This window comes from Schistocerca gregaria, chromosome 3 (assembly GCF_023897955.1).
Source record: "Schistocerca gregaria isolate iqSchGreg1 chromosome 3, iqSchGreg1.2, whole genome shotgun sequence".
NCBI classification, from domain to species: Eukaryota; Metazoa; Arthropoda; class Insecta; order Orthoptera; family Acrididae; genus Schistocerca; species Schistocerca gregaria.
In genome coordinates this window covers 840,775,464-840,788,535 of record NC_064922.1, presented here as the reverse complement: position 1 = coordinate 840,788,535, position 13,072 = coordinate 840,775,464, and the positions used below count along the sequence as shown (strand labels likewise).

Here is a 13,072-nt window from a genome sequence, read left to right as displayed (position 1 = left end):
TTTGGTCCGCTCTTGCTATACATGTAAACAGCCACACACACACACACATACACACACACACACACACACACACACACACACACACACACAAAAGAAATGAAGCACCCAGAAGGAGGAAACCAAATGAAACTTCATGGGCTGACAGAGCACATCATATCATTTCATTTCAGCGATAGCAAAATCGAGTCAACTTTACAAAGAAATTGCCACTATGAGCTCACCTGTCAGTATGATGTTGCAGTCCCTCTAGCCTGGATGTATGTAATGATTCGGTTGTTAATAATGCCATAAAGCCATTGTATCTTCTCCTGACCCGCAACTGTTGTTTACAGATGCCTGACAGCCTGGGCACTGACAGTGGGGTGGAGTTGACTTCCGAGCTGGTCCCATGCATTTTCTGGAGATCTTTCTGGCCACAGGAGCACCTGAACATCATGTAGACAGTTCACAGAGACATGTGCCATGTAATGGACATGTATTGCCCCGTTAAAAAGTGGCCCCACAACGCTGTCATATGAGAGTAAGACATGATGATGATGATGGTGTTTGGTTTGTGGGGCGCTCAACTGCACAGTTTTCAGCGCCCGTACAAATTCCCAACCTTTGCTCAGTCTAATCACGCCACTTTCATTAATGGTGATGAAATGATCAGGACAACACAAACACCCAGTCATCTCGAGGCAGGTGAAAATCCCTTGCCCCACCGGGAATCGAACCCAGGACCCCATGCTCAGGAAGTGAGAACGCGACCGCGAGACCACCAGCTGCGGACAGTAAGACATGAGGACACAGAATGTATGTAACGTACTCTTGTGCCATCAGAGTCCACTCAAATACTATCAGATGTGGCCTGAAGTTATACACAATGGATCCCCACACCATGCCTCTCCAAAACGATGGAGAATGCGATCCCCCCCCAGGTCAGCACCATATTCACAGATGAAGGTCTTCTGGAGTAATTCAGAATCACAATTCATTACTGAATACAACAGGAAGCAATTCGTCGGCAGACCTTTCTTTCCATTCAAGGCACCACTCCAAATGCAGCCGTTGTGTTGTGGCGTTCACCACAGTACACATGGGACTTAGTCCAGCTGCTGTTAGTCTTTGACAGTTGGTGAGGAATGACACGCAACGTTGCAGGAAGGCCATTACTTGTTGCAGATGGTGGTGGCGGTAAGTTACTATGGGACCAACTGCTGAGGTCACTGGACCCTAGGCGTAGACACTACTTAATCTAACTGAATCTAACTAATACTAAGGCGAACACACACACCCATGCCCAATGGAGGACTCGAACCTCTGACAGGGGAGCCAAATGAACCATGGCAAGGCGCCTCAGACTGGGTGGCTGGCAGACGAAAATGAAAAGGGATTACGATGTGCTTCGAGCACTTAACGGAAATCCATCCTTATGGTAGTCACAAGTAGCCGAATTGAACCTTGACCACACATATGCATGCAGTCTGACACTGGGCAACTGTCACATCTAAATGCTCCACAACTCTGGATATTGCACGATTCGGCCAGTTGGCCAAATGGATATCCACAATGAGGCCCCTTTCAATTTATGTCAGGTGCTGATACCACTGTCTCACGCAAGTACATGACATTTCCAGGTCCTTCATAGTGATTGTGGTGCTACAGAAGAATGCTGAAGATTAGATGGGTAGATCACATAACTAATGAGGAGGTATTGAACAGAATTGGGAAGAAGAGAAGTTTGTGGCACAACTTGAGTAGAAGAAGGGATCGGTTGGTAGGACATGTTCTGAGGCATCAAGGGATCACCAATTTAGTATTGGAGGGAAGCGTGGAGGTTAAAAATCGTAGAGGGAGATCAAGAGATAAATACACATAGCAAATTCGGAAGGATGTAGGCTGCAGTATGTACTGGGAGGTGAAGCAGCTTGCACAGGATAGAGTAGCATGGAGAGCTGCATCAAACCAGTGTCAGGACTGAAGACCACAACAACAACAAAGTGATTGAGTCTGACGCTGTTCATGCCCCTTATGTAGCCTACCAGATCTGGTAACGACACTAACGACGAACAACACAAGTGCACTTTGGTAGCTGTTTTACCTGTCACAGAGAATTGCATCTCTGATCGTTTAATACCCACCAATGGTGTATCGCTGTACAAAGCTATACTGATGTCTGACCAAGTATTTTGGCTGTTTCACTTTCTTTACTATGCAGGAAATCTATTACATGTGAGATATAAATGTCACAGTACCTTCAATTTAAAAAAAAAAAAGCAGCATTAAGGAATTAAGGAATGGGACACAAATTGACAGACGTGATGTACATGTACAGAAAGAAATGATTACAATTTCAGAAAGAAATCGACGATTCATTCAAGAGAAAGAGCTTAAAAAATTGAGCAAGCCGATAACTCTTTGGTCCACATCTGACCCTTATCCAAGCAGTTAGTCTGCTTGGCACTGGTTTACAGAGTTGTTGGATGTCCTCCTGAGGCACATCTTGCCAAATAATATCCAACTGGCGCGTTACATCGCCAAAATCTCGAGCTGATTGGAGGTCCTTGCCTGTAATGATCCAAACATTCACAACTCGGGACAAATCCGACGATCTCGCTGGCCAAGGTAGGGTTTTGCAAGCATGAAGATGGGCAGTAGAAACTTGCGCCGCATGCAAGCGGGCATAATCTCACTGAAACGTGAGCCCAAGATCGCGTGCCTTGAAGGGCAACTAAATGGGGTGTAGAATATTGTCGACGTACCAGTGTGCTGTAGTCCAGCAGATGACTGGCAAAGTGGTCCTGCCATGAAAAGAAATGAGAGCCCAAACCATAACTGGTTGTTGGGCCTTATGGTGGGTGACAGTAGATTTCGTATGCCAAACCTGCAGGGGCGACTCCAGAAACCTCTTCAGTCGAGTAGAATTGTCTTCAGTGATTAGTCCCACTTCGAAATGAGGTGCGATGACCAGCGAAGACATGTCTGGAGACGCCCTGGACAGCAGCTGGATACCAAATTGACTGTCAGCCGCCGTACGGCCCGCCAACCATCAGTGATGGTCTGGGTGTATTTCTTTTCATAGCAGGACCCCTTTGGTTGTCATCCGCGGCACAGACGCACGTCGACGATATTCTGCGCCCCATTTTGTTGCCCTTCATGGCAAGCCATCCGGCACTTACATTTTAGTAAGGTAAGTAAGTAAGTAAGTCTCTAAACCCTCGCACAAAAATAGTTCAAATGGCTCTGAGCACTATGGGACTCAACTGCTGTGGTCATCAGTCCCCTAGAACTTAGAACTACTTAAATCTAACCAACCTAAGGACATCACACACATCCATGCCCGAGACAGGATTCGAACCTGCGACCGTAGCAGTCGCACGGTCCCGGACTGCGCGCCTAGAACCACGAGACCACCGCGACCGGCTCCTCGCACAAACGAAAAAATGGCTGACATTGAAATAAGTGTCCAAGGAATAGAAAAGCAACTGGAATCACTCAACAGAGGAAAGTCCACTGGACCTGACGGGATACCAATTCCATTCTACACAGAGTACGCGAAATAACTTCCCCCCCCCCCCCCTTTCTAACAGCCGTGTACCGCAAGTCTCCAGAGGAACGGAAGGTTCCAAATGATTGGAAAAGAGCACAGGTAGTCCCAGTCTTCAAGAAGGGTCGTCGAGCAGATGCGCAAAAGTATAGACCTATATCTCTGACGTCGATCTGTTGTAGAATTTTAGAACATGTTTTTTGCTCGAGTATCATGTCGGTTTTGGAAACCCAGAATCTACCCTGTAGGAATCAACATGGATTACGGAAACAGCGATCGTGTGAGACCCAACTCGCTTTATTTGTCCATGAGACCCAGAAAATATTAGACACAGGCTCCCAGGTAGATGCTATTTTCCTTGACTTCCGGAAGGCGTTCGATACAGTTCCGCACTGTCGCCTGATTAACAAAGTAAGAGCCTACGGAATATCAGACCTGTGTGGCTGGATTGACGAATTTTTAGCAAACAGAACACAGCATGTTGTTATCAATGGAGAGACGTCTACAGACGTTAAAGCAACCTCTGGCGTGCCACAGGGGAGTGTTATCGGACCATAACTTTTCACAATATATACACTGCTGGAAATTGAAATAAGAACACCGTGAATTCATTGTCCCAGGAAGGGGAAACTTTATTGATACATTCCTGGGGTCAGATACATCACATGATCACACTGACAGAACCACAGGCACATAGACACAGGCAACAGAGCATGCACAATGTCGGCACTAGTACAGTGTATATCCACCTTTCGCAGCAATGTAGGCTACTATTCTCCCATGGAGACGATCGTAGAGATGCTGGATGTAGTCCTGTGGAACGGCTTGCCATGCCATTTCCACCTGGCGCCTCAGTTGGGCCAGCGTTCGTGCTGCAGGTGCAGACCGTGTGAGACGACGCTTCATCCAGTCCCAAACATGCTCAATGGGGGACAGATCCAGAGATCTTGCTGGCCAGGGTAGTTGACTTACACCTTCTAGAGCACGTTGGGTGGCACGGGATACATGCGGACGTGCATTGTCCTGTTGGAACAGCACGTTCCCTTGCCGGTCTAGGAATGGTAGAACGATGGTTCGATGACGGTTTGGATGTACCGTGCACTATTCAGTGTCCGCTCGACGATCACCAGAGGTGTACGACCAGTGTAGGAGATCGCTCCCCACACCATGATGCCGGGTGTTGGCCCTGTGTGCCTCGGTCGTATGCAGTCCTGACTGTGGCGCTCACCTGCACGGCGCCAAACACGCATACGACCATCATTGGCACCAAGGCAGAAGCGACTCTCATCGCTGAAGACGACACGTCTCCATTCGTCCCTCCATTCACGCCTGTCGCGACACCACTGGAGGTGGGCTGCACGATGTTGGGGCGTGAGCGGCAGACGGCCTACCGGTGTGCGGGACCGTAGCCGAGCTTCATGGAGACGGTTGCCAATGGTCCTCGCAGATACCCCAGGAGCAACAGTGTTCCTTATTTGCTGGGAAGTGGCGGTGCGGTCCCCTACGGCACTGCGTAGGATCCTACGGTCTTGGCGTGCATCCGTGCGTCGCTGCGGTCCGGTCCCAGGTCGACGGGCACGTGCACCTTCCGACGACCACTGGCGACAACATCGATGTACTGTGGAGACCTCACGCCCCACGTGTTGAGCAATTCGGCGGTACGTCCACCCGGCCTCCCGCATGCCCACTATACGCCCTCGCTCAAAGTCCGTCAACTGCACATACGGTTCACGTCCACGCTGTGGCGGCATGCTACCAGTGTTAAAGACTGCGATGGAGCTCCGTATGCCACGGCAAACTGACTGACACTGACGGCGGCGGTGCACAAATGCTGCGCAGCTAGCGCCATTCGACGGCCAACACTGCGGTTCCTGGTGTGTCCGCTGTGCCGTACATGTGATAATTGCTTGTAGAGCCCTCTCGAAGTGTCCGGAGCAAGTATGGTGGGTCTGACACACCGGTGTCAATGTGTTCTTTTTTCCATTTCCAGGAGTGTATATAAATGATCTAGTAAGTAGTGTCGGAAGTTCCATGCGGCTTTTCGCGGATGATGCTGTAGTATACAGAGAAGTTGCAGCATTAGAAAATTGTAGCGAAATGCAGGAAGATCTGCAGCGGATAGGCACTTGGTGCATAGAGTGGCAACTGACCCTTAACATAGACAAATGTAATGTATTGCGAATACATAGAAGGAAGGATTCTTTATTGTATGATTATATGATAGCGGAACAAACACTGGTAACAGTTACTTCTGTAAAATATCTGGGAGTATGCGTGCGGTACTATTTGAAATGGAATGATCATATAGAATTAATTGTTGGTAAGGCGGGTGCCAGGTTGCGATTCATGGGGAGAGTCCTTAGAAAATGTAGTCCATCAACAAAGGAGGTGGCTTCCAAAACACTCGTTCGACCTATATTTGAGTATTGCTCACCAGCGTAGAATCTGTGCGAGGTCGGGTTGACAGAGGAGATAGAGAAGATCTAAACAAGAGCGGCGCGTTTCGTCACAGGGTCATTTGGTGAGCATGATAGCGTTACGGAGATGTTTAGCAAACTCAAGTGGCAGACTCTGCAAGAGAGGCGCTCTGCATCGCGGTGTAGCTTGCTCGCCAGAGGGTTCGTTTCTGGATGAGGTATCGAATATATTGCTTCCCCCTACTTATACCTCTCGAGGAGATCACGAATGTAAAATTAGAGAGATTCGAGCGCGCACGGAGGCTTTCAGACAGTCGTTTTTCCCGTGAACCATACGCGACTGTAACAGGAAAGGGAGGTAATGACAGTGGCACGTAAAGTGCGCTCCGCCATACACCGTTGGGTGGCATGCGGAGTATAAATGTAGATGAAGAAGTAGATGAATGCCCAACCGCACACGGCGAGAGTTTCAACTGATTGTCTTCCTACTTGACAAACCCTATCTTGACCAGAAATGTCTTCTGACCTCTGCCCAACTCAGAACGTTTGGAGCATTATTGGCATGACCCTGCAACCATCACGGGATTTTGACGATTTAACTCGCCAGTTGGGCAGATTTTGGCATGATGTGCCTCAGTAGGACATCCAAGAACTCTGTAAATTAATTCCAAGCCGAATAACTGCTTGCATAAGGACCGGAAGTTGACCATCTTGTTATTTACTCGTTAGATTTGTGAAGTTATTTTTCGTGAATGAATCACCCATTCCTCTGAAACTGTAGTCATTTGTTTGTCTGTACTGTACATCACATTTACCAATTTCCGCCTCACTTAGATAGTTCCTTCATGGTGCGTCGTTTTTTCTTGTCTTAGAGCGTACTACAAAAGCAAAAACTTAGAAAGAAATATGTTGGTTTCTAATGTCATAGTTTCAGTTTCAAACATATTACTTGTTCAAGAGCTAAGTGAAATGGAATATCAGTTCACGTACAGCATTACAATAGCCTCCTTCAACTCTTCGATCATGGGTGAAGCGCGTAAAGTAAATAAGTGGCAGCACGCCATTCGCTATTCAGTCAGTGCGATGCTTCGATCGACGTCCACGCTGTTCGTGAGGAACAAAAGGAATCAGTCACAACCAGATCGTGTAGTAAAGAATATTTTGTTCTTTCATACGATTCATGCTGCTCCTTACGGGTATCTAGAGCCCACATTAAAATATTTGTCTTGAAGACTTATTTTTATGCGAGCGAAACAGGCAGCTGCCTAATACGTGTCTGGAAATATCGAGACTTTGCAAGTTTTACTTATCACTAGAGAGGAGTAGTTAATTTACTGCACAATACTGCAGTGTTACCGGCCGGTGTGGCCGAGCGGTTTTGGCGCTTCAGTCTGGAACCGCGAGACTGCTACGGTCCCAGGTTCGAATCCTGCCTCGGGCATGGATGTGTGTGATGTCCTTAGGTTAGTTACGTTTACGTAGTTCTAAGTCTAGGGGACTGATGACCTCAGATGTTAAGTCCCATAGTGCTTGGAGCCATTTGAATGTATCTTGCTTTTCGACAAGAACTTATATCTGTCAGTGACGGGAATGTTTGATGCGGGTTTTATCTTTTACAACGAAGTAAAAACTTAATGATTTCGGGAAAACAACCTCAAATTTCGTTTGATTTCAAATAGTAGTATCGAGAATAAAGCATTTTGAAGCACATCCGACATCGTAGTAAGTAAAGCTACAAAGGATAGTCGTTTAGACTACACAATTTCTTACGAGCAGACACTCTAAGGTGATAGGTTGTGTGACTGAAGATCGACCTCTACACCTACGCTATTCTCTGCAAATCACTGTGAAGCGCATGACAGTGCGTCTGGGGGGTCTGCTAACGATCACAATCTATAACTTCATTATTGCTTAGTACAGAATCTCTATGCATGTGCACTAACCAACTTGCATTATAGTAGATAACACAGTAAATTATTCTTTCTTAAACACGGTTTTGAAGCAACTAAACAGAATGTAAATCTAACAACTCTGGCTCTGAGGAGCTTCATTAACTAACTGGCCTAGTACATGAGGACCCTTAAACTTTCACGGTTTGAAAAACCATGCTCATTACGAAAACTACACCAGTGTGTATGAGAAATTGTAAGCATTCTTATAATTAATTAATAAGTAAAGCACAGCAAACTATAACTCTTTAAATAACAAATGTGCTTTCATAAGCAGTCTTTTGACCTAATCAAAAGTATAATTGGCTGTACAAATGACAACACCGCATTAGATTCAAGTTCAACCACTTTCTCATAGTAAATTAGGACGCTCGGAATTAAATTTACTAGGGTAGGATTCCTGTCCAGGTTTGTGATTTGGGTTAATCACAGGTGTATGATAGAGTTTTTTGCAACACCACGATTATTATTAAGATCAAGGAAATTTCACAAATACCTGGTCCACTTACAGGGTGCCAAATATAAACAATTTAGCAGAAGGCTGGTGGCACAAGTGGCGCAATTTGCATCTACATCTACAGCTACATGATTACTCTGCAATTCACATTTAAGTGCTTGGCAGAGGGTTCATCGAACCACAATCATACTATCTCTCTACCATTCCACTCCCGAACAGTACGCGGGAAAAACGAACACTTAAACCTTTCTGTTCGAGCTCTGATTTCTCTTATTCTATTTTGATGCTCATTCCTACCTATGTAGTTTGGTTTCAACAAAATATTTTCACATTCGGAAGAGAAATTTGGTGACTGAAGTTTCGTAAATAGATCTCGCCGCGACGAAATACGTCTTTGTTTTAATGACTTCCATCCCAACTCGCGTATCATATCTGCCACACTCTCTCCCCTATAACGTGATAATACAAAACGAGCTGCCCTTTTTTGCATCCTTTCGATGTCCTCCGTCAATCCCACCTGGCAAGTATCCCACACCGCGCAGCAATATTCTAACGCAGGACGAACGAGTGTAGTGTTAACTGTCTCTTTAGTGGACTTGTTGGATCTTCTAAGTGTCCTGCCAATGAAACGCAACCTTTGGCTCGCCTTCCCCACAATATTATCTATGTGGTCTTTTGAACTGATGTTGTTCGTAATTTTAACACCCAGGCACTTATTTGAATTGACAGCCTTGAGAATTGTACTATTTAAGAAGTAATCGAATTCCAACGGATTTCTTTTGGAACTCATGTGGATAACCTCACACTTTTCGTTAACCTGGCGGCGGTGCAGTCATAGCAATACTGTTGGCCTCGCCCTGTTACATATCTTCTTAACGTCAGAATTATACTTTTATAGGGCCAAAAACCGTGCCATGATAATGGTATCACCAGATGCAGCATCCGAGGCCCATAAATACTGCCCTTAAGCTCTTCTGCTGAAGATTACACGGATAGATCACATAACTAAACAGGAGGTATTGGATAGAATTGGGGAGAAGAGAAACTTGTGGCACAACTTGACTAGAAGAAGGAATCGGTTGATAGGACATGTTCTGAGGCATCAAGGAATGACCAATTTAGTATTGGAGGACAGCGTGGAGGATAAAAATCGCAGAGGGAGACCAAGAGATGAATACACTAAGCAGATTCAGAAGGATGTAGGTTGCAGTAGGTACTGGGAACTGAAGAAGCTTGCACAGGATAGAGAAGTATGGAGAGCTGCATCAAACCACTCTCTGGACTGAAGACCACAACAACAACAACAAGCTCTTCTGGCCTCAAAACTCCATGAATATGAGCCACAATGATCCGTTACTGCTAGCGAGGTGTTAACCACAGTACTGCTCAGCCCAGACTCATCACAAGGGACGAGTTGCCACTTGCGCGCCAACCACACCTTTTCCACTCCGCCAGGCTACTTCCGTAGCTGCGGGGCTACCCTTCATCTTTTACATTCAACCCTATGTTCGCTTTAATTATGGACCAAATCATTTACAGAACATTACGTAACGATAATTTCAGTAGTTATTTAAATTCACAAGTATAATTTAAACAACATCGTTCAAAAGTTCAAATAAATGAAATATGTATAGATAGTCAAAAAATTTGCATGTCAGATACAATACTATACAGACGCAATAATATAAATTGATAGAGAAATATCGATATAGATACAAAATAAGTTGAAAATAGGTGTTACAGTTGTATGTTCTTAGATTACTATTTAAAGCCGGTTCTTCAGACTCTGTAAGTTGGCTTTCTTGGGAAATTTTGCGACTATCTGACAGTAAAGTTTATCCAATAAGTCTGTGACAATATTCCATGGGTTATACATCCTGTGATCATTCGTGCGGTCTTTTTCTGTATACGTTCAGTATCCTCTGTTACCCCTATTTGGTAAAGGTCCCACACAATTGAGTTAAATTCTAGGATGAGCCTCTCGAGTGATTTGCAAGTAATGTCCTTTGTAGGCTGTTTGCATTTCCCATTGCTCTACAAAAATAAAGGTCTCTTGCTTTCCTGTGACTCTGCCTGTGTAGTCATCCAATTTCATATCCCTACAAAGTGTTATACCCATGTATTTGTATGAACTGAGTGATTCCAGCTATGACTCGTTGATACTGCACTCATAGTTGTGAAACGCGCAATTTTACATTTTTTAACATTTAAAGCATTTTCCCATGTTTGAACAACTTTGAAATCTTATCAGGGGCTGACTGAATATTTTTACAGCTTCGCTCAGACTGTTTTTCGTTGTAGATACCTGCATCATCTGAAAAAAGTCTAGGGTTACTATTAATATTGTCCACATGATCATTAACATACAACTTGAACATCAAGGAGCACAACATGCTTCCTTGCCGTACATCAGAAGTTACTTTTGCATATGGCAATGACTGTCTATCCGAGATAGCGTGTAGCGTCCTCCCTATCAAAAAATCATCATTCTGTTCGAGATACCTCATTGTGTTTGAGGCAGACTTATGCAACGCATGGAGAGTGTGGAGTGGAGCAGGACGACGACAAACCAGTCTGTCAAGTGTGTCCCACATACGCACGATGGGATTTATGTCGGGATTCACTGTCGGCCATTCCGTTACTCCAGTGTCCAGGCATCGCAAGACACCCCTGATGACGCCTGTCACATGGGCCCTGGAATTAGCGGGGACTTTGGGCCACCACCGTACGCAGTCATCACCACACGGTACAACAGGATCTGTTCGATGTACTGGCTGGCGGGAAGGCGACCATGGACAACAACAAGATCTGTCTGGCTGTCATCACCGATACTTCCCCACACCATCACAAAACCTTGGAAATCTGGCGGTTTTCTGGTCAACATCTGGGCGATACCGCTCACCACAGGTCTCCGTACACAAACACGGCTAACACTTTGCATCAGAGGATATCTGGACTCTTCTGTGAATAACACATTCCGCCTGTGACGAAGTTGCCAGTTGACATGGGAACGGCAGAGCTGAAGACAAGCTGTAACATTTTGTTGCATCAAATGGTTCAAATGGCTCTGACACCAAATGGCTCTGAGCAATATGCGACCTGACTTCTGAGGTCATCAGTCGCCTAGAACTTAGAACTAATTAAACCTAACGAATCTAAGGACGTCACACACATCCATGCCCGAGGCAGGATTCGAACTTGCGACCGTAGCGGTCGCTCGGTTCCAGACAGTAGCGCCTAGAACCGCACGGCCACGGCGGCCGGCCTTTGTTGTATCAGGCGCGGTACTCTAAGAGCATGTATAGGTGGAATGGTCCTTCCTTGTAACCTGTTCATTACTGACTGATCGGACACTGTGGCTAAAGTGGCCAGTCCTAGGACTGCCCTGCGTTGCTCTGGCGGTATCTGTGCATCACCACAACGCAAAGATGGCTGAGTATCGGTCTCGACGTGGGGTTGTAATGCTTCAGTGACCTTCTCCAACTCGCCCTGTGTAGCGTGACCACGACCTGTGGATGACGGATGGATACAAACTGGCATCTGCAGCAACACGACGGAGAGTCTATCATTTTTGTTTCAAACAGACCACCATTACAACTTGTGTTGCATCAAGCTGTTGCATCGCATGTGTTTGGTTGAAGACAATGTCTACAAATGAAAATTGCCACCTTTGTACCTCGCTAGAAAACACTGGGACACTGCTTATGCTCTTCCTTCTGAAAGAACACCTTACACTGTCGTACACGAAACAGACAATACATGGCGAATGATTTTAATTGTTGCATACATTGAAAACGAAAAGCCGGCCGGAGTGGCCGTGTGGTTCTAGGCGCTACAGTTTGGCACCGAGAGACCGCTACGTTCGCAGGTTCGAATCCTGCCTCGGGCGTGGATGTGTGTAACGTCCTTAGGTTAGTTAGGTTTAATTAGTTCTAAGTTCTAGTCGACTGATGACCTCAGAAGTTAAGTTGTATAGTACTCAGAACTATTTGAAAACGAAAATATTAAGGAATTAAGACCACAGATAGCGTCTGTACCAACATAGATATGTCATGCCGGACATTGATTCACATGTTCCTCTAATTCTTTTGAATAGTGTATTTGTTGACTAGCGTTTCACATTGTCAGAAACAAAATTAGTACAATCTTTTAGAGTTTTCTAATTAAGTCAAGATTTATTATTTCAATAGTGCATATGGAGTGCATGAAATGATTAGATTTACAGATAAAATGCAGAAGCAGTTCTTTGGCACCAGGTATGGACCCATGCTGAAACCATCAGTACATGGTGTAACCTCCATGGGCAGCAGTGCAGGAGATGACTCTGGCATCCAGTCGATCATACAGATGGTGGATACTGTACTGCGATACGATATGCCACGCCTGCTCGACCGGATCACGTTGTTCTGTAAGAGTTGTTGGTGGAGGAGTGTCACAAGTTACTGCCTGTCGCATCATGTCCTACATCTGCGCGATTGGAGACAGGTCTCGAGATGTTGCTGGTCAGGGAAGTTCCTGCACGTCTTGCAGAGCACGCTGAGGTTCACAAACAGTGTGTGGGCGACTATTATCCTCCTGGGACAGCACATAGCCTTCCTGTTGCGACAACGCCGGAAGAACAGGCCTAACACCGTTCTGCAGGTACTGAGCGCTGGTTAGCGTCCCCTCGAGAAACAACAAAGGTGAACGAGAGTTGTAGCTTATTGCAACCCAGACTAGA

At 45.7% G+C, this 13,072-nt stretch overlaps 1 protein-coding gene across 1 annotated transcript in view; it reads left to right on the top strand.

The window, feature by feature from the left end:
* LOC126354256 (beta-1,3-glucan-binding protein-like) overlaps positions 1-13,072 on the top strand; it is a 112,698-nt gene that overhangs the window by 61,030 nt on the left and 38,596 nt on the right. The window lies entirely within an intron of this gene.